Below are 19,295 nucleotides of genomic sequence, written 5' to 3'. Positions count from 1 at the left end.
TAGTGAAATCAGAGAAATAAATAAACTGGGGGTTCTGCTAGACAGTGAGCTTACACGCAGGTTAAATATAGGCCAAAACAGTCTTATCACTGCGTTCATCATGGAAATTAACCAATACAACTTTGGGCTATGACCATGGAAAATCTGATATCAATGAATCCATGTGAACTTGAAAAAAGTACTGCCCAACACAAATGCCAAATTTTGATGTTTTGATACCAGCTGGCATGAAGTCAATAAAGAAATTTAAGTGAGGTAATAATATTTTTGATTGAAGCACGACAGCAAAATCGAAAAAATATAATCTCTTCAATGCGGGGGAAAACAATCTGAGCAGTTTTGAATCCTTTGAAAATGCAACAAAAACTTGTACAGAAAGTTCTTGGTTGCTAAAACACAAAATTTTATACAAGTTTTCATGAATTAGCTACTTTTTGCAATTACAAACAAGCTAATTGTCTTAAAAAAACGTTTTATAGAATTCAATATTAATATTGGACTATTTATTTTACCTTCTAAAGGGTGGTTAAGTTTCAAGGGCCGGTGTTAATTTTGAATAAAATACAATTTTAGGAAATTATTGCAATTTCTCTTTATTATGATAATATTGGTATGGCCACGGCCTCGGCGGCACACCTCCATCCGATGGTCCAAATTTTCAATGCCACTGAGGCATAATTGAGGTTCTATGTCGCTAATGTGCCGAATTATCTCATCCTTTAGCTTTTGAATATTTGCTGGCTTATCGGCGTACACCTTTTCTTTCAAATCACCCCAAAGAAAGAAGTCCAACCGTGTCAAATCCCATCTTGGCGGCCAATTCACATCGTCGCGACGTGAGATTATTCAGCCATCAAATTTTTCGCGCAAAAGAGCCATTGTTTCGTTAGCTGGGTGAAAAGTGGCGCCGCCCTGTTGAAACCACATATCGTCCACATCCATATCTTCCAATTCGGGCCATACAAAGTTCGTTATCATCTCACGATAGCGAACACTATTCACAGTAACAGCCTGACCGGCCTCATTTTGGAAAAAATACGGCCCAATAATGCCGCCGGCCCATAAACCGCACCAAACAGTTACTCTTTGTGGGTGCATTGGTTTTTCGGCAATCACTCTTGGATTATCGTTCGCTCAAATGAGGCAATTCTGCTTATTGACGAATCCACTGAGGTGAAAATGTGTCTCATCACTGAAGATGATTTTCTTCGAAAATTGACCATTCACTGTTGCCATTTCCTACCACCATTCTGACCATTGACGATGCTTGAAATGGTCAAGAGGCTCTAGTTTTTGGGTCAATTACACCTTGTAAGCGTGTAACTGCAAGCCTTTATGCATTATGGTCATCAACGACGAGCGTAAGAGGGTAAATTGTTGGGCACGACGACGAGTTGAGGTCGACGGCTCTTCAACCACACTATCGCGAACAGCAGCAATATTTTCTGCAGTACGAGCTGTACGAGCATGCACCGGTATTTCCACATCTCTTACAGACCCGGTTTGCTCAAACTTTTGCACAATTTTTCCGATTGTACGCACATTTAGACGATTAAATTGACCGAAAAAATCACGAAGTGCGCGATATGCATTTTGATTTGAACTCCCGTTTTCATAATAAGCCTGAATAACTTTAACGCGTTGCTCGATTGCATATCTTTCCATGGTTCAAATTGAATTGGTCTGAAAATGAAAAATGCCAAATGAAATACACAAAAGAATTTGGTGTTTAGGTGTGGTTCACATTCAACATCGGCCCTTCAAATTTAACCACCCTTTATAACGGTCTGGTTAATATTAAATTTCAAGCCAGTAGTAACGAAACAGTGCAAGATCTTTGAAGATTATTTTCACTATTAGCAATTAAAACTGCATAGTCTGATTTTCTAAAATTAATGGTGTCTGATCGACAGCGTACGAAAAAAATATAATAATACAAGGTAAAATTAGTCTCGAAGGACAAGCAGTGACCGAATTTCTAATGTAAAGTAGATATGCACCCAAAGCTGGATGACTTTTTAAATAAGCTGGTCAAATAGACAATGATATTTTTTGGCAGAGTACAAGAGACTTCAACCGTAATTGAAGTAATCCCAGGGGACTCCTTGAGCTTAATTTTATTCATTTTTTTAATAACTTCTGCTGACGTAACTGGAATAATATTGTATATTCAGCGTACTCAGGGCAGTTTCCAATTGGTTATATGTATTTCATCAGTGCCTCCATTAGACCTATGGGTTTTACTAAATGATCAGCAGATATGATAGATTCGCTTTTTGCGCGCTTGTCTTAGCCCAGTTTCTCTCGTCAATTTGAACCTGATCGCTGAGTTAAATTGATCTAAATCGATTGAATGCATCATTTTTAACCTTCATGTGCCCGCGGTATAAAACTTACGTACTCGGTCGGCTTACTACATTTGTAGTAACTACGTAATTGCATGCAAAACCAATGTAATGTTAAGAAAAAAATACTTGTATGGTGTTCTTTTTTACTTGCACGTGTGTAATAACCTTTTTATTTAAAAATATTGAGTTCAGGTGATAATTTTAATACAAAAAATGTTTTAATTTTCCGGAGTTGAACAGCATTTTCCCAAAATATATGTTTCGGCATGTGCATTACACACTGCTTTTTTGCACCAACTAGAGATTTTTCGTGTGTTGTTACGACTTCCTATTTCAGAGTATTGACAAGGTACAGGATATTTTGGTTGTTTATCGTTGGAAATATCAGGTGAAATAGATGAATCAACATTAGATGTAGCAGAAAGGGATCGATCCAGTGCCATTTTGATAGCTTTACGTGTTTGATGGAATCCCAGCACCCGGGGAACTTGAGAGTGCTGTTCAATTGCTGGCATGAAAAGCTGCCTAGACAAGCTCCGCAAGAACTTTCGTCGCGCGTCTGTGCGACGGTTATATGGATTGTTTTCCGATTAAATGATGAATGATGCAAGTGCACTTATGTCCAGCATGTTATAAAACATGGCCAAGGGCCAACGCAATGTTTTGCGTTTCGTTGAATATGCTGAAAGCATTTTATCCTCTTTGTTTGCATTGCAATCAAGGATGTATTGCGGCTTGTTTTTCTTTTCAGCTACAATTGAACTTGTCAAAAGTGTGCTGGCAAGTATTATAACTGATCTGTCTCTTTTTGGAACATAAGATACCAAAGAAAACTTTCCATCGAGAAACCCGAAAATGGAAGATTCTTCAGCACGATTGCGGTTAGCCTTCATTTCATATGGTAGAAACGTTTTATTTTGACGAACAGTACCAAGGATAGCAAGACTTTTGGACATTAAATGCTTGCCTAAGTTTAGCGATGTAAAAAAATTGTCACAAATAATAGTCCATCCGGTGTTCTCCCAATGGCATACTAACCTTTGCACAACACCTTCACCTACGTTATTTGCTCGACCAGCATTTGAGTTTTTTCCAGTATATATTTCACTTTTGAGTGGATAGAACGACTTAGCATCGCATGCAAACCAAACCTTTGTCCCATACTTGGCAGGCTTAGAGGGTATGTACTGAGTAAACCTAGTTCGACCGCGATAAGCAAATAATTGTTCATCCACAGTAATTTCTCCAGATGGTTGGTAACATTTGCGCAGATTTGCATTCCTTTGTGTCTACAATTCAGATATTGGAGCAGCCTTATCGGCACATCCACATCTTCGTCATTTGATTTATTTACACCTGCTACTAACACAAGACCTATAAATGCTCTTAGTTCAATTAAGGTTAATTTCTCCCAGATTCTTTTATCTCGTTCCAAGTCTCATAGGCTTTTCGTGCTTTTTCATTCGTATCTACTAGAATTTGTTGAAGCATTGATGTAGTGAATATCAACTCAAAGACGTCAGACTCAATTAGACCCTGGGTAGCCCGAGTTGGACCCACAACAGTGCTCCGAAATACATTATGGCTACTTACGCGAACAGCTTGGCTAGGAAAGTTCTTAAGCCATGCAGTTTGATCTTTAGCGATCAACGCATCATGTCGTTGGGTAATGGGCGGTTCGCCTGAATCAAAATCATCCTCGAAATCTGCTTCGAATATTGCACCCTCTTCTTGCTCATCATTGCGAATGTCGTCCTCTTCAATAATTAATTCACTTTCAGCGTCGGATTCTTCTCTATTGATACCAATTAAACCACCAGCGCCAATATCGTTCGGGTTGGAACTCTCATCACTAAAATACTATTTTGCATACATTTTATATGGTTACTACAAATGTAGTAAGCCGGCCGCAAGATGATGTTTTTTTCATGTAGGGTCTAGAGGTCAGGCAAATAATAGTTCGAGTGTTATTATACTCTTAATTGACTTTGATTTGATAATCAGGAAGCTACTAAAAATTCGGGTATTGTTGTTTCGGAAATTTTTTTTTATCTCACTTTTTTTCACAATTTACTACAAATGTAGTAAGCCGGGCACATGAAGGTTAAATGGCTGCACTGAGTGTAGTTCTTTTTTTTAAATTTAATGTTAGTTTTAATCTTTGGAGATCTGGTTCACTGCCAGCCTTTCGGTAGTTTTCGTTTTTCTGCTACAAAGTTTCTTATAAAGGGTAGATTCTTTTCCTCATCAGGTACCTGTTTTGATGTGGGTGTACTGCTCTACGCTGCTAACTGAAGTTATTGTGTAAAATGAAGCGATGAATCATCGAGCTGCTCGCTAGGTATATTTGTTTAATTTCTCTAGCTGAAGCTGAAAATATTTCCAGTCGGTGAAAGAGTTGACTAGCCTTGTTGCCCTTTCGTTTCGTGCGGCATCTTGCGATATTACTAGGTGTGCCAGTGAAAGATCCGAACTCAAGTTAAAACCTTCTGCAACAGACAAATGGAAAAGATCAATTAAGTTCAAAATTTTCCTTGTATCTGAAGGCCAGTATTTCTGTTTAAGAGTTGAGATTTAATTACAGCCTATACGTTACTGTAAGATTCTCGTCCTTTTGTCGTAATGAGAATTTAGACAGATGATGTGTGATTTGCAAAAAAGTCGCCGCCGATTATAAAACTACCTTGAAAATAATTTAAAAGAGCAAAATAGTTTTTAGACTTCAGCTGTATCACGGTGGACTATAAAGTGCAGTAAACGTCAGTGGCTGTGTTAAAATTTCAACGGTAACGGATTTTGTTTGGAATTCCTTTGTGTAAATTTCTTCATCTAAATTATATTTTATTCTGTATGTATTTTCTTTTCAGTGTACAGTTTTCAGGATGTATGCTGTGGTACAGGGAGTAGTTTTTTGAAATTCAAATACCTTTCGTGGACTTCACCGTATGAGTGAGTTGCAAAGTTTTAAGTCGAATTTTCAAAATGTAGTTGCACAAAATTGTTTCGCTTTACAAGGATCTTATCACAAGTAAGCAAATAACTCACAACTTGGTCCCATCTTTCTATTTAGTTTAGCTTTACATCGCATTTTTGAAGGTAAAAGACCGATAACTACAGATTAGCCCTTATTTCACGACGTAGCGCTATTCCATAGTTAGAAATTTATTTACTGTTTTTAATTTTCGTTTCACATTTCAAAATAATAAGCTAAAGCCTCTCCCTCTCTCTCATTGGCCAATTCAAGTGCTACAGTTTTGAATGTTGCCGCAAAATCACTTAGTTTTTGTAACCATGCAAATAGTGGGCATTTCGCTGAAACAAGTAATTAAATATGAATTTGACATGAACTTAACGCTTTTACGTATATACGTATACGTATGTGTGTATGTGTGTCTGTATACATGCAAATGGTCGGCGGCGCTGCGTGAATGACTGTATTTTGGCAGTTTATGCGTAAAACCGCAAATAATTGACCTATAAATGCATATAAATGCGTATGTTTGTATATTGCAGTCGCGCTTATGTAGTTTATGCGCCAGCCAGCTTGGTTTAACTGCGTTTACATTTGGTTAGATTATTTTGTTTACATTAACGAATTCGCATGCACAAAGTCAGTAATTGATGAAATTTGAGGCACATTTTTGGCAATTCAGTGAAATAATTTGTGGAACTTTCCGCTGAGGGATAGCAAGCATAATTTTCAATATTGCACATAATCATGCACAGAATTTTTTTGAGTAAGAGTTTATATTTTAAATTCTAATTATAGACAACGCGCGTTTAGTGATAGAGTGACAGAGTAGCTCTGAATTTTATTTTTTTGAGATTTTAATATATATTAAATTTAAATAATCGGCTAATGAGTTGATGCGCAGTCTCGTAGAATACTCTGCATGGGGAAAATGGATGAAATAGATGTATTTGCATCCTCTTTTTTATAAGCTCACGACGGCAAACCGATTCCAATGAAGTGGTCAAACTCAGTGTTCCACCGGCTATTCTCAATAAAAAAGGGTTGCTTTATAAAACTAAAGTCCATTAATAGACAAATAGAAGTAGCTGATTTGAGGTTTGCACTCTGACCTCATGGTTTTGAATGCCTTATACTCATCACCTCGGTACCTAATGCAAGCCCAGTTCCCTTATTAAGCTTAGTAACATAGAGCTGGGTTGGGCTGCATTAAATGCAAAGTGTAACAATGGGAAATGCGGCCGCCGTAGCCAAATGGGTTGGTGCGTGACTACCATTCGGAATTCAGAGAGAGAACGTCGGTTCGAATCTCGGTGAAAGATCAAAATTAAGAAGAAGTTTTTTCTAATAGCAAACCTCCGAGTGTATTTCTGCTATGAAAAAGCTCCTCATAAAAATATTTGCCGTTCGGAGTCGGCTTGAAACTGTAGGTCCCTCCATTTGTGGAACAACATCAAGACGCACACCACAAATAGGAGGAGGAGCTCGGCCACACACCCAGAAGGGTGTACGCGCCAATTATATTTATATATATATACATATAATATAACAATGAGAAATAAATATCAATAACTCCGCGGCGTGTTGTGATAAAGATCAGCATAACCTAAATTTTAGAAACTGTTTTCATGTATTTTTTTTTCTAATAGTCTATTTATTTTTTTTATTTAGTCTAATTATTTGATAAGTCATATTTAATTAAGAAATTGCGTCTCACTATTATGAATTATGTTTCTGCATAGGCGGTAATTATTTAATTCCAAATTTTCACCGAAAAGGTCAGCTTGCGAACAAAAATGAAATTCACTGGTCCTTCATCTTGACAACTCAGCAACTCACAAAGCTAGTATTGTCAAAAAACTCCCTGCCTATCCATTGAACAACCGCCGTATTCCGGCTGACTTCTTTCCAAAAGCTCAAAATACTACTTCAAGACATCTATTTTCAGTCGCTTGAAATCATAAAGAGAATTCATAGCGAGAACTATAAAATCCACTAATGAAAGAGTTTTAAAGGTATTTCGATGATTTAATTACTCCTTGGCATAATTACAAGGTGGCACAAAATTAATCATCCTCATCTGAAGATTTATAATTTTTGAAAATGTTGTCGCACGTTAATGACATTTGACACTTGTGGAGTGGGGTGCGTTAAGGAAGCTGAACTCAAAGATTTCCATCACTCAAATAGCATTTTAGATTTAGCCACGGGACAAAAAAGGTTGGAGTTTATTAAGTGCTATCTGCTGAATAAAAATTGAAAGTTATGCCATCGTGAGTCATCTATTCAAACAGGATTATAATTATCATTATATTGAAAAGATTTAGTTCTGCAAACTGGCCTCGGAGTACTTCTCTGAGCAGAACTTTCTTAATAAATTTTAATATATGTATTACAAATATTAACCACAGAGTGCACATCGTCACCACACCGTTTCCGCACCTGATTTGCTCAGCATATTAGCATTGAATTAATGTTCATAACTAACAAGCTGAGGTATGGATTTTAGTCAGCTCTTATGAAAAGCATTCGCTCCTGCGGGTCAACTCGAACCTTCTTACCGGCTGGGGTATCGTGAAGTAAAAAACGATTCGGATATACCCAACGTGGAGCAGTTGGAGTTCAAATTTGAGCATAAGAATCAAAATAGTTCCTTAAACTCACTTCTTTGTTAAAAATTATCTGTGAAAAACATCTGCAGTGCAATGTCTACATGATAAGCGTGTAACAAAAACAGGAATTAATGTTGGGGAAGTAAGTTAAATTAGATAGATTCTTTAATACCAGTACGGCCCAGATGAATAGTTGAAATATGTGGTACAAAAGAAGGCTGTTTATTGTAATGTACTTGGTTGTACTCGTTTAATTAAAAACGCAATATTTTGGCTCAAAATTCTACATAATTTTGATATTTTTTCCTCTTGACGGTGTGAGTAATTTTTTCAATATCACGAATGCACAACATTTTATTAAGAGCAAAGTGGTAGTTCCAACGATTTCCCTCTAATAATATGAACCATGTAGATGAAGCACGCTCTAGTAGGTCAAACGGTAAATATTTTTATAAAATCGTGAAAATCAAGATCTTCAATGAGAAACTCCATCACATTTGCCATATAGTTTAGGTCCGGTACCCACCAATTATTATCTTTTCAAGGCTTTCCAAACTATCTCAATCGAACAAACGGTCTCCAAAAATGCACTGGTCACGGAAGAGAGGTTTTTTAAGGGGGTAGTATGGTATTTTTTTTTTTCATTTTTTTTTTTTTTTTTTTAATTATTCTATAACATCTTAAGATTATTGTGTGAAAGTTTGAAGTGCATTAGAGTAAAATTGACAAAGACACAAAGGATTAAGTATCTACCTCTCCAACCGGATTTCACGCTGTAAAAATCTTCACAAATCTTTAAACGCGTTTTTCTCACACTTGCCTTTTTTACGGTCGGTGTCCACTGTAGATTCATATCTACTGCACCGATTCTTTTCAAATTTGGTTTTTTTGTTTCTTTACTTTATTCACGAGGTAATGACGTCGAGTTTTTTTTTTTTAAATTTTGTCATATTTTAAAACAACAAAGTTTTCAAGTTTTTTTTATGAAAAATCGGTGTTTTGACTTCAAAGCGCTTTAAAAAATTAAAAAAAAAAAAAAAAAAAAATTCGACGTTGTTACCTGCGAAACTTTATTAGCTGATGAAATCAATTTGGTTTTTTGATTTTAGTTGATCCAGTAATGAGTTCTGAGGGACACCGCAATAAAACTTTTTTATGAGACGTCCGCGAAGATTCGATGCCACCAACTCATTTCTTCATAAAAATCAATGAAAATTTCACACAATATTCTTTAAATATGACTTTATAATGAAGTAATTTTAAAATTTTGAATAAATCAACTGTGTCGACAAAAAAAATTTCGAAAAATATGCTTGTTTTACACCGAATTAACCATACCACCCCCTTAAGGGGACCCGGTGGTCTCAAATTTTCAAAAAATCGATTTTTTTTGTTTTTTCGATATTTCGAAAGTAGACACTATACTATAAGAATATACTGTGAAATTTACATGCGGAAATTCCCAATATTATAGCTTCTACAGCCCATTAACTACGTAGAGAGCGTTCCGCGCGCTCCTGTACCTCGACCTTTAAACTCATTCATATGGAAAAGACTTTTGTTGTCAAAAGACAAAAAAGTATTCTACAGAATCATTTGAAATTTTAATAAGTTGTTCACAACATCAATGGATACCGCCCGTACTAGAATCATTTTACAATTTCAATATTATCTGGAGAACCAACTTATTGGCCAACTGTTATACGGAAGCGACCTGATTTAATTGACTCTTACATTACGAAAGATATTAAAAGTGAGCAACTCGAAATAACTCCAAGCTTTGGCCTCTCATCTGACCCTTCTCCAATATTATGAAGCTATGAAACCAGTCCTATTCTAAACTACAAGACACATAAATTTAACAATAATTATGCGAACTGGGACTATTTTCGTGAAATTATGGAGCAAAGCCTTAACATTAAAGACCCCCTAAAGAGCGAAAAAGAAATAGACTCCGCAATCGTATACTTCAATGGCAGTATTGTGTCTGCGACAACAACTTCCACACCTATAGTCAAGGTGAGTAACAACAAATACAAATTACCCCATAAAATCTTGGAAACAATCAGAGAAAAACGAAAACTAAGGCAACAATGGCAATCTACACGTTCACCAGATATTAAAGAAAAGGCTGAATTTAGCAACAAAAGAAATTAAAGAAATATTAAAAGTGGGCAAGGACGAAAAATTTGAAAAATATATCGCATCACTGGGATCTAGTAGAGCTACAAACTATATACCATGGAAAGCCTGCAAAAAAAATGGACAACGCAGTCATACACAAACCCCCTCTAAGGACTAGGACACAGTTTTGGGCGGAAACACCAAAAGAAAAAGCAAAAATATTCGCTGATCATTTAAAAAAAACATTTACGAATCAACATAATAACCAAGACGTTGACAATTCTGAATTTCATGCTCACCTCACAAATAACATGAACATACAAATGAAGAAAATAACTTCGAAAGAAATACAAATAGCAATTGAGACAAAAATTGACGTAAATAAATACCCAGGATATGACGGAATCACAGGAAGGATTCTAAAGGAGTTACCTGACAAAGCCACTTTCTACTTAAGAAATATATTATATTTAACTCAGCATTACGAATGAAGTATTTTCCACTGCCTTGGAAGGTTGCTGAAGTCATCGCAATACCCAAACCTAATAAAGACGCCTCTGAAGCTTCTTCATACAGACCAATTAGTTTATTACCATCATTATCCAAGCTTTTTGAGACGCTTATACTTGACCGCCTTGACCCCCACACTACAGGCGCGAAACTTATTTCCTTCACACCAATTTGGATTTCGTAGAAAACATTCAACAATAGAACAGGTACATAGAGTAACAAATAAAATATTATCAGAAATTGATAAAAGAAATGTGTACCTTGATGCAGCGAAAGCTTTCGACAGCGTGTGGAACAAGAGTTTAATATTTAAACTCAAACAGTATCTTCCACTCGACTACTACTCGTATTTGTTAATGAAAAGCTATTTAGCAAAAAAATACTTTTACGTGAAATATAGAGACAAATACTCTAACATTTAACTCATGGAAGCCGATGCACCTCAGGGCAGTGTATTAGGGCCAGTACTATATATGCTGTACACAGCTGATATTCCCTTGCCTGCAAGTATCGACATGATAGAAACCTTTGCAGATGACACCGTCCTATTGGCAACTCATAAAACCTTAGAAGCGCCAATAAACAAGTTACAACAGACTTTGGACCAAATACTAACATAGTTTAATGCCTGGGGTATACAAATCAATAGTGGCAAAAAATTTAATGTAGTTTATTCTAACAAGAAAGTAGGACACAAGAATCTGACAATAAACAATTCGCAAATCTCGATAGACACCAAAGCAAGATACCTTGGAATGACTATTGACTCTAAACTTCTCTGGAAAGAACATATCACGTTGAAAAGAAATGAGGTAAAAAGCAGATTCCGACAACTATACTGACTACTTGGCAAGCGCTCGAAACTGTCATAAAACCCTTATATACAAAAACTGTGATTGTGCCAATCTGGGCATACGGAATAGATATCTGGGGAACTGCAAGTAAAAGTAACATTGACATAATTCAACGACTACAATCAAAAATACTCAGAACTATAGCCTTGATACGTCCCAAACGAAGATATTCATCGCGACCTCAACATCGATACAGTAGCAGAAATCATCCGCAAACGCAGCACAAATCGTATTGCCCGTTTAATGAACCATACAAACACTGACATGACTAACGAGTCCGGTGGTTCCGTAAGCAAAAAAAAATTACTTTTATTTATCAGTCCATTTTACAAAATGAATCCAACCTGTTCTAGAGCCCAGTTAAAACTGAAGCTAAAGTTACAAATGTAATACTTATAAGCTAAAATATTATTTAGAAGTTCAGCTGACGTCTGTTGAAATAAGTATTGCAAAAAAAATAATAATTTATTAAATTGTTATTATTGCGGAAATATTGTTAAGTGAAAAAAAACAGTTTGTCAAACTTTGCAGTTTATTGACATTTGAGAATTATTTGTGAAAAAAAAACAGTTTGTCGAACTTTGCAGTTTATTGACATTTGAGTTCATTAAATTGCTACTATTGCGAAATATTGTTAAATGTTGAAAATGCGGTTTGTTGACATTAAATTGCTACTATTGCGAAATATTGTTAAATAAAGAAAATGCAGTTTGTTGACATTTGGGTTCATTAAATTATTGTTCCCAATTAATGGGTAGGGAGTGTGTTGAGTTATTGGAATGGGTAGTTGACATAACTCCTCCCCCCTTTGACTGAAAACTCTCCTGAGTTTTTCTAGTTATCTCTATTTCGTTATGTTTTGATTTTTTATATATGTAAAATATGACTACTGTACCTAGGGCTATTAAACTGAATGTCAACGCTAGGCTATTAAAAATGTAGTTTAGTTTTTTGTGAAATCTGATTTCTTCGATCTTTTGAATGTTTTCGATCTGATTCGATACTAATTCATCAAACGTTAGCTGAGATGTAATATTATTTAAATTAAAATTATTATTTATTAAAAAGTGTTGTTCAAACTTATCTTCAGAATTATAATACAGATCTCCATTTATTTCTAATTTACAACCGTTAAATGTTATTAGTTTATTTCCACTTAAATTGAACTGTCTATTATTACAACTACTATTAGCTATAGAATTTACATGATTTTTTATGATTATTAAGCCAGGTTGTATTTCTATAGTTTCTACTTGTTTGTTCTTTTTTCTTAAGCAATTATTTCTGAAAATACAAAGATTAGACTTTTTTAAATTGCTTCTTTTTACTTCATTATTAAAATCATAAATTGAATTGTTTATTCTTAGGATCTCTCTTTTTTCAAAAACAAGTTCTTCTTTGTTTTCATTAGGTATAGGTACAAAAATTGATCTTTTTACTTTTCTTATATCTTTAGGTATTTGTATTATAAAAATTATTTTATTTTCTTTATAATGTCCTGCACTTAATCTTGTATTTTGCATTTTGTAGAGATCGATGTTGTAACGAATTATTTCTTCACTTGTTAATACATTATTATTCATAGTATTTGTCTTTGTGGCTACAAGATTATTTTGTATGTGTTCAATATTGTCTAGCAGAATTTTAATTTTTAGCAATATATCCAGATATAGGAGCTTATTTTCTAATTCTTTGTCATTCTTGGATATTTGATTTAATTTTGAGGTAATCTGCGTTCTGTCACTTTCTATTGCGTCTTTTAGTTTTGAAATTGTTTTGTTAAATACATGGTTTATCTCTATGTTTCCGTTAAGGGTTTTTATTATTGCATGATTGTTGTTGTCAATTGCTAGTAAATGTCTTTCTATTTCTGTCCTGTCAAAATCGTCCATTGTGCCATATAGCCATTTCATGCCTGTTCCCATAAAGTTTATTAGTCCTCTCGGATGTCTAGTAGGAATGATTGTCTTGAGTTTTGATTTTGCTTTTTCCAGTTCTGTATTAAGGAAGTGTCTGTCGTTGATATTTGCTATTACTTTTGTATTTTCTTCGAGTCCTTCTATGACATATTGAATTTCCTTGGGGTCAATGATGTGTAGAATAGTGTCGTAGTTGTAAGTTATGTCTGCGTCTTCTAGTGCTATTTCAGCGAAGCCATTTGTACTATTGATGTTTTCGACAACTAATGTGGTGTTGTTTACAGTGAAGAGCGTCATTATTATGGTTATTAGCAGTGTCATGTGTACCTGAAAATTTAGTAGTCCTTTTTATGTTAGTTGGGTGAATATTTGATAAATTCGTTTTTTTGTATCTAGGTTCTTGTTTATGTCGAACAGCCTTATAGTTTTTCACGTACCCTTCCTGATTTGTGTTTTGATATTCCTCCCTGTCAATATTCAACTTTGTAATTTTTCTCTCTTTTGTGGTCCGTAGTAAATTATAAATTTTGTTCTTTTCTATTTTTCCATTTGCTATATCTATTGGTCTTGTCTTGGTTACGGAATGGATGGATCTGTTGTACCATTCAGTACATTTGTATATTTTTTCCTGGACTGTTAAACTTGAATTTTCCATTTCTAACATTCGAAATCTTTCTGCTAAGGTGCTGTGAAACCTTTCGATATCCGCGTTTCCGGTATGAGAATTTGGCTTTGTAAAATGAATTTCCACTTGTTCTTGCCTAAGAAAATCTTTTACATTTGTTGAGTTGAATTCGTTGTCAGCTACTATGCGTTTCGGTTTTGAGGTGAGAGAGAAATATAAACGAAGTTTTTCTATAAGTGTTATACTGTTTCTGTCTTCTAAGTAAATAGTAGTAGCTTGTTTCGAAAATTTGTCTATGATGGTTAGAAAACTATGTTTCTTAATTACGTAAGTGTCCATGTGTATTATCTCATTCGTATCTGTGGGTGTTTCCGTTATAAAGAATTTCGGTTTATATGGTTTTCTGTCGTATTTACCTCTACAACAAATATCACAATTGTTAATATATTTTTGGATAAGTAGTTTCAAATTTTTAAAGTATATTGTATTTTTTAAACCCTGATAATTTTCATTTATCCCCGCATGTCCAGTTTCTTCTTTATGATATTTTTGAATATATCTGTAAGCTTCTTCCTCGTTTCTCATATCTTTAGCATGATATGAGCATCTGTAGAATTTTACACTACCATTAAATAATTCTATTAGCTTCTGTTGCACTATGTTGTAGTCTGAATCTGAAATTCCTGAATAAATTCCTACTTTCCCCGTTTTTATAAATCTTCTGAAAATGTCCGACATGAATCCACTCCTAATATCGTCTAGACTTACAAAAATTTTTCTTTTATTGTCAACTATTCTAATTTCTTCCGTCTTACTTTCTGTCAAGATTATTTGGGTATAAAAACGGTTAACGACTGAGTCTAATATGGGAAAATGATCGTTCAGTTCCTCTTCTTGAGAGTGAATAGTAGCGGTTGTACTTATATTGTCTAAGTCAATTTCCCTTGTGTTTTCATCTACTGCACAAATTTCACCAGTATCTGCGTTAATTCTACTGAGAAAATCGGCTAGAGTATTCTCCTTGCCTTTGATATACCCGATGTTAATATCGTATTCACCAAGTTTGAGTAACCAACGTTGAAGCCTAGGATTTATGTCTTTTCCTTTATATTTTGTTTGTAGCCATTTTAGTGGTTGGTGGTCTGTCATAAGGTCAAAGTTTCTTCCATATATGTATGGCCTGAAGTAATTTACTCCCCAAACGATAGCCAACAACTCCTTTTCTGTTGTTGAGTATCTTCTTTCGTGTTCATTTAGGGTTCTACTTGCGTAACTGATAGGATGATTATCCTGTGTTATTACTGCGCCTATTGCGAATTCGCTGGCATCTGTTGCTAATTTAAATTTCCGTTTAAAATCTGGGTATTTAAGGATGGGTGTATCGATTAGTAGTCTCTTAAGTTTGTAGAATGCATCCGTATATTGAGGGTCATTTTTATTAATCTTGGTATTCTTTTTTAAATATTTTGTCAAACCATGGGCAATTTTAGCATAGTCTTTTATGAATTTTCTATAATATCCTGTTATACCTAGGAATGATTTTATCTGTTTCTGATTTTCTGGAAGTTTTAGTTTTTGGATAGCCCCGATTTTGTTCGGATTAGGTTTGATTCCTTCAGTGGTAAGAATGTGTCCTAGATATTCGGTAGATTTTGCGAAAAAATTGCACTTATCAACTTGAATCTTAAGATTATGTTTTCTAAGAGCATTGAAAATTTTCTGTATACTATCCTTATGTTCTTGTATTGTGCTACTGAAAATTAGAATATCGTCAAGATATACAACACATATTTTGTTGATATACTCCCTTAGTACTGAATTAATCAATCTTTGAAAAGTAGCAGGAGTGTTTTTTAGTCCAAAAGGCATACGAACGAATTCATAATGACCTAATGGAGTAGAAAATGCTGTTTTCTTCCTATCTTCCTCTTTAATAAGGATTTGATGAAAGCCTTTGGCTAAGTCGAGAGTCGTGAAGTATTGTGCTCGACCAAGCTTTTCTAAAATTGTATCAATATTTGGGATGGGAAATTTATCACTGACAGTTATTTCATTTAAAGCCCTGTAGTCTATTACTATTCTCCATTTTTTTTTTCATTGAATTGTCCGACTTCTTGGGCACAATCCATAAAGGAGAATTGTATGGAGATATACTTTCCCTAATTATCCCTTGTTCTAACATTTCCCGCATTTGTTTATTGATTTCTTCCTCGTGGATCTGAGGGTACCTATATATCTTCGAATATACCGGTTTGTTAATCGTTGTCGTAATTTCGTGTCGTACTTCATGAGTGTGAGTAAGTAAGTTACCCTCTTGGAAAAATAGATCGGAATTTTTTTGAATAAGATCCGTTAAAAATGTTTCTTCTTCTTTGTTCATATCATCACGTTTTAATCTATCTAAAATGTTATCTGATTGTATTTCTAAGGTTTGAATTTCTTCTAAATTGTATGGACAAGAATCTATAAATTTAATTTTATTGCCGTTTATTTGTAAGAAGTCTTCCTCAAGGTTTATGATTGCTGAAAAAGCTTTCAATATATTCTGTCCTATTAAAGCATCGAAATTTTTACCATTAAAGTTGGTTAATTTCCAGCACATAAGATTGTCTTCTTTAAATTCCCTAGGAAGGGGTGTGATAATTTCCTCGTCAATACAAAATTTACCATTTATTGTATTAAAGAATATGGGTTTTTCTAGTTTTGTCCTTTCGAATGTTGGTAATAATTTTCCGTTAAGCAATGAGGTCGTTGATCCTGTATCAAGTAAACATTTAATGTTCGTGTTTCCTATACTTAATTCTACAATCGGTAAATGAATCTTTGGGCTTGACACTGAAAATTTACCTCTCCTGTATTATTATTCTCGATGTGGTCTACTTCCATTGGGGTAGGCCCATTATTATTATGTCCAAGAGTTCTGTTCGAGTATTGGGTTCGTCTTGATTGCTGAGAATTATTTGTGTTAAAGAAAGTTTGTCGAAATTGAGCAGGATTGTTATTTTGACGAACTTGAGAAGGACTATTATGTGAATTTTGGGGTGATTGGTGTGTAAAAGTTTGTTTCTGTTGGTATGTCTTGTTCTGTCCGTTTTCGTTATGGTTTCCCTGTTGTTGGAATCGCTGATGTGTATTATATGTGTATTTCTGAAACCTATTGTTATATTGTCTTAGTATCCCTGTTTCTTCCAAGACGTAGTAAGCTTCCCTAAGGGTGGATATATTCCTACTATAAATAATGCTAGCCAAATTTGGATGTATACCGTTCAAAAATGTTTTTAGTACAATTGATTCGTTTGTAGGAGGTGAAAACTCTATGGGTTTATTGATGTCAAATTCATATTTAGTATTTAATTTGTCTAATATATTTTTAAGATTTTTAAAATATTCGCTTACATTATTGTAGTTTTTTATATTAATCGCCTGATGGTAAAGGTTGTGATACCCTTCCTTGATGCCAAAGTTTTTTATTAGCTCTTCCTTTATTCTTTCCCATGTTGATTCTGGTCCTAGGGCCCTTACCACTTGTAGAGCCGGTCCTTGGATTTTATTTCTAATGTACCTCTCGAATACAAACTGCTGTAGGATGGCATTCTCTTGGAATAATGGCAATATCAGCTCCACTTCTCTTATAAAAGATGATAGATCATAGTCTTTCGTACCATGGAATTCTTTGATCCGGGCAGCTTCCTTCATCAAGTCAGATCCAGATAGTACGGCTGGTGCTGGTGAGTTATTGGTGCTTTGTTGTGTGGACATTTTTGTAATGATTTGTTTTTTCTTTGTAAAAATATTGTCTTTAGACACTTCACAATGTAACGTTTTTTTTTTTTTTTTTTTTTTTTTTTTTTTTTTTTTTTTTTTGTTTTTATTTTGTGGGTTTTAGCTCCCTTTTTCGTTATAGCTCTTTGGTGCTATATTGTCTTTAGACGTTGAAAAGGTTATTTAAATGAAGTCTGGAAAAATTATTTAAATGAAGTCTTTTGACTTTTAATGTCACTTTTCACTTTTTCGCAAGGATATTTTGTCCTTTTTTTTTTTTTTTGTGTTGCCGGATTTAATAGTGTCCTTCAGGATAATCACTTATTTTTCCGATATTAGGTTCTTTTACGTCGACTGCGCCACTAACGAGTCCGAGGGTTCCGTAAGCAAAAAAAAATTACGTTTATTTATCAGTCCATTTTACAAAATGAATCCAACCTGTTCTAGAGCCCAGTTAAAACTGAAGCTAAAGTTACAAATGTAATACTTATAAGCTAAAATATTATTTAGAAGTTCAGCTGACGTCTGTTGAAATAAGTATTGCAAAAAAAATAATAATTTATTAAATTGTTATTATTGCGGAAATATTGTTAAGTGAAAAAAAACAGTTTGTCAAACTTTGCAGTTTATTGACATTTGAGAATTATTTGTGAAAAAAAAACAGTTTGTCGAACTTTGCAGTTTATTGACATTTGAGTTCATTAAATTGCTACTATTGCGAAATATTGTTAAATGTTGAAAATGCGGTTTGTTGACATTAAATTGCTACTATTGCGAAATATTGTTAAATAAAGAAAATGCAGTTTGTTGACATTTGGGTTCATTAAATTATTGTTCCCAATTAATGGGTAGGGAGTGTGTTGAGTTATTGGAATGGGTAGTTGACGTAACTCATGCGATAACTCCCAACAGCAGAAAGGGCAAACTCCAGGCGGCTCAAACGACCAACCCCAACTCAGTTGATGACTAGCTATGTATGTACATACACTTGCAAACTCACAGAAAAACTTATGCAAAATTTAATATTGATCATGATTAATGTTATGAAATCCAAGTTGTAGAAAGAACTTCTTAGTGTCATACGACAGGTGTAATTAATAAAGGAAGCAAAAAAAAAAAAGTTCAATTATTTCGTATTTTTTTATTAAAAAACTGAAAAACACCCAATTTTTAGAGTGTCAAATTCAAAACCGCGCCATTTTGTCAATTTTGTTTTTCATTCTAGTACGGGACTTAGCTACAGGTGTGCTGATTAATAATGTTTTTGTTTTTGTGCTTCAGATAAATAGAAGAGCCAAAATGGATAGCACCGTCCAGGCCCAATTTTTCAAGAGGGTCAACTTCAGCGCCATTTTTAAAATTATTAAAATTAAAAAAAAAAAATTCTCGTTTTTATGTAAAAGAAGTTAAATAAAAGGCCTAAAAAATGTAAATATCGTTTGTCATTTTTTTATACAAAAAATTCCTGAAAATACCCTTAATTTTCGAGCTCTACACCACCGGGACCCCTTAAGTGCTGAACTATAAAATTATTATTATAATTATTGAAGTAAAAAAAAATAATAATAAT

Source organism: Anastrepha ludens, chromosome 5 (genome assembly GCF_028408465.1).
Source record: "Anastrepha ludens isolate Willacy chromosome 5, idAnaLude1.1, whole genome shotgun sequence".
NCBI classification, from domain to species: Eukaryota; Metazoa; Arthropoda; class Insecta; order Diptera; family Tephritidae; genus Anastrepha; species Anastrepha ludens.
Note: the sequence above shows the minus strand (reverse complement) of the source record.